Source organism: Arachis ipaensis, chromosome B10 (assembly GCF_000816755.2).
Source record: "Arachis ipaensis cultivar K30076 chromosome B10, Araip1.1, whole genome shotgun sequence".
In the NCBI taxonomy this organism is placed as follows: Eukaryota; Viridiplantae; Streptophyta; class Magnoliopsida; order Fabales; family Fabaceae; genus Arachis; species Arachis ipaensis.
Window position 1 is genome coordinate 10685054 of NC_029794.2, and position 4178 is coordinate 10689231.

Genomic DNA, 4178 nt, shown 5'->3' on the forward strand with positions numbered 1-4178 from the left:
AATATTTTAACCTTTTTTTATCCTTTTATCCTCTTTTTTTGTAATAATTTTTATTTTTACTCCTCCGTGCACTTTTTATGTCCCTCCCTGTTTTCAAATTTTCTTTGCTTGAGGACAAATAAACTTTTAAGTTTGGTGTTGTCGCTTCGCTCATAGCTTTTCTGTTTATTTCAATGGCACCAAAGGGAGATGAATCATCTTCACAGAGGAGCACAGCCTAAAGAATGAGACGGCCACTAGAATAATTGAGGTGGTTGAGTTCCTTTCGTTCTATATTTTCTTTCGTTCTTATTATGTTAGGTTCCTGTTTTTTTGTTTTTTTTGTGATTGCATGATCAGTTTTTATTTCAATTCCTAGGTTCTAGTTTAATTTACTGTTTATTTTGTTATTTGATTTTTTTATTCTGAAAGAATGTCTCATGTATTGCTCACTAAGCTTGAAATCAAAAGAAAAGAAAGAAGTGATATAATGCATGAAAAGAGTGGGTTTATATTTAAGATTAATCTTATTTACTTAAATGTGGTGGTATTAATTGTAATTCTGAATGAATGACATGAATAGTGCATGTTTGAATTTGAATCAAGAGATGTTGATGTATGAGAAACAGGAATTTAGAGAATTATTATGACTTCTCTGAAATAAACAAAAAATTTAATCCTTAAAGCAAAAGAGACAACAAAATAAGCATAAAAGCAAGTCCAAGACTCTGAGCATCAATGACCAGGGAGTCTGAAATAATTAAAAGCTCAAAGAGTTGTTTTCCTAGTCATATGCTTGTGGTATTCTTGTTTCAAGTAACCCTTGAGACTTAATATTTAGGGTCATGACCAAATGCATTCAGCAGAGTATGCCAAAGGCTTTGAGCACCACTGTCTCGAAAAAACTGAAAGAGCAATCATAACTTAGAAAGAGTTCCCCAATCAAGTGCTTGTGGTGTTTCTGTGTCAAGTAAAGCTTGAGACAAAACATTTGAAGTCACGGCTATGCTCAAGGTGCAAAGCACCAAAGAAAAGAGATTTAAACTAAATTTTGCTGTATTTAAGGATTAAAGTGGAGTATAAAGCTCAGAGAATTCATAATATGATCCGAATTCTAATTTCAAATAACACTGACATTCCTTTGATTCAAAGGAGAGTGAGATGCCAAAACTGTTTAGAGTTACAATGAATAAACCCCACTTTAAGAATAGACTTGAGCATGACTAAACTCTCACTTCTCATGCAAATTCACATCTTAATTATGCACTTATTTTGGTTGCTTGAGGACAAGCAACAATTCAAGTTTGGTGTTGTGATGCGTGAGCATCTTCTCTATATTTTCCTAGTGAATTTGCATTCAAAATATTGATTTTAATCAAAATTTAAATACCTTTTAGCCACTATGGATGCTACTTTGAGTTGTGTACAATTCTATTGATTTCAGGTAGCATTTGGATAGATTTGACGGAGTTTTGTAGCAGAAAGGGAAGAAAGCGGATGATGCTGTCAACCCCGACCTTCTTGCACTTAACCAAAAATAACTTGAGCTACAAAGGTCCAATTGGCGTGGTTTTAGTGACATTGGAAAGCTAACTTTCAGAGCTTTCCAACGATGTATAATAGTGCACACTTCTTTTACAGCAAACTCTGCCCACTCCACGTTGAACTTGGCCCCTGCCAAGTTCAGCGTGGACTTGAAAACTCCTAGGAAAGCACACGCCACATCCCATGTTGAACTTGGGAAAAGCCAAGTTCAACGTGGACTCAAAGGGATGCACATAAAACCACACTGCCTTCTCCACGCTGAACTTGGGGAAAGTCAAGTTCAGCGTGGACCTCAACATCTCAAGTGGTCCCCAGATATGCCCAAGAGCTTGCACGAATGATTAAGTAATTTTGATTAAATTTGTATTTTATTTTAAAATAGGAAAATATATTATTTTAATTTTAGAAAATATATTTTACATTAATTAGGATTAGATATAAAAGGGAAAAGAATCAGCCCTTCGGGCTCTTCTCTTCTTCTCTTGGACCTTATTCCGCAATTTACAATTTTACAGAATCCTAGTTTTCTCTCTGAACCATGAGCAGCTAAACCTCCATTGTTAAGGTTAGGAGCTCTGTCTATTGTATGGATTGATACTATTATTTTTCTATTTTAATTCATGTACTAATTTATATTTCAAGAATTATTTTCGTTCTTTATTTTATGAATTTGGGTGAAACGGAAGTATGACCCTTTTTCTAATTGAGTTCTTTTATAACTTGGAAAAGCTCTTTACTTGAACAACAGTTTGAAAACAAATTCTCCTAAATTTCTAATTATCTGGACTTAAGGAGATACGTGACATATAATCCTCTTATATTTGGGTAATTAGGATTTTTGTGGCACATAAACTAGAATTGAACTTGATCCTCTAATTGGAATTAAGTGACCAAAGAATTGGCAGTTGATGAAAGTTAGAGTAGACTAAGAAGGTCTAAGGAATTAGGGCTTAGTCATATATAGTTTGCCATGAATTGAATCTTGCATGATTAAAATAGTTAGTAAGAAAAGTTAATCTGGAAAATAGATATCTCTGAAACCTTAACTGTTCTTCATATATTATTCTCATCAATTTACTGCTTGCTGTTTTAATTTCTGAATTACTGTTTAATGCTTTTGAATACCAAACACTCTTTTCTATTTGTCTAACTAAGTAAATTAATCAACCATTGTTGCTTAGTCCATCAATCCTCGTGGGATCGACCCTCATTCACTTGAGGTACTACTTGGTACGACCCGGTGCACTTGTCGGTTAGTTTGTGGGTTATAAATTTTGCACCAGTTGTCTCCCATGAACTTTGCTAGACTCTTTCGGTATTGCTGTGTAGGTCAAGTAGGTCTCCAAAATGTGATGTATGCCACTCAAATGTTATTTAATCCTGATATTCCTGAAGTTGTTGAATTCAGGCAGAGGTTAGCATGGTTTATTTTGGTGTTTTTCTTTCTGTTCCTTAGTTATAATTAATCTGGAGTAACAAGTACATGTACTTGCATCATTTTTTTTGTTAGTATGATTGAGCAAGGTGTCAATGGTACCCAGCCACTGTTTATCACAAATGAGGGTAAAGTTGTCTCCTTGGAAGATGATTTCATGCGTTTAACTAGAAGATGCACTATTGAAGAGCTCCAGGATAACAATGAGGTTGACATTTTTTTGAGTTATTTGTGTTTATTTTATACACCAATGAACAGAAAAAAAATGGAACAATTTTCATATCTGTTCTTTCATGCATATTGTTAACAAATTTTAAAATGTCCCTTGCGTAGGAGGGTTCTTTTATCATTTTTGGTACAATCAGAGGTATTTGTTGAGGATGGAAGTTGGTGGTATTCTACTTGTGTATGTGGAAAGGGTATCTATCCTCAAAATGGTGCATACTACTGTGATTTCTGTGTGAAGCATATAACTAATGTCACTCCGAGGTCAGAAATTTTGTTCAAAATATTTTTTCATTTTTTGTTGTGGATTGTTTATAAGAATAATGTTTCAGGTTTTTTTTATCTCTAATCATTATGTTCTTTTTTTCTTCATTCTGCAAATTTAAAATTAAAATAACACTTGAAGATCATAGTGGGGAGGGTATTTTCATTCTCTTTGATCGTGAAGCATCTTATTTGTTTAAGAAATCATGCGCTGACTTGTTTACTGAGGTTAAAAAAGATGCAAGTGTATGTGCTTAGTTTTCTTTTGTGTGTTGTTCACTTTATGTGGTTCATTTTTTTTATACCCATATTCTTTATTTTGGTTCATATGTGTTATTCAAACTGTGTAACTCTTATCTATTACCTTGAAAATAGCTTATATGTGGGAATACTTATCCTCCCATATTCCAAGGGTTTATTGGAAAAAAGTTGCTGCTGAAGGTTGATACCAAAGGTGTTGGACTTGATAAATTTTATGGCACTTTCCGAGTTAGGAGAGTATGTGATGTTCCCACCATTATAGCTATGTTTGAACTTCCTGATTATGATGTTGATGATGAGTCTACTCCAAAAAAAGGTTACATATACATATAAGTATTTTTATATTGTGTAAATTCCTTTTTTTTTTTGTATTGTGCTGTGGTCAACTTTTCTTATGTTCTTATCTATTTTTTAACTTTTATGCTATATCAATAGGAGCCTGAATTGATCAAATCTGTTCCCTGTGGAA

At 33.5% G+C, this 4178-nt stretch overlaps 1 long non-coding RNA gene across 1 annotated transcript in view; it reads left to right on the forward strand.

Annotated features, from left to right (window-relative positions):
• Positions 1–3171, forward strand: part of LOC110267900 — a 10066-nt gene extending 6895 nt beyond the window's left edge. The window contains exons 3-4 of the long non-coding RNA XR_002355870.1: positions 2854–2938; positions 3035–3171. This is a non-coding gene — a long non-coding RNA (uncharacterized LOC110267900). The remainder of the gene's footprint in view (positions 1–2853; positions 2939–3034) is intronic.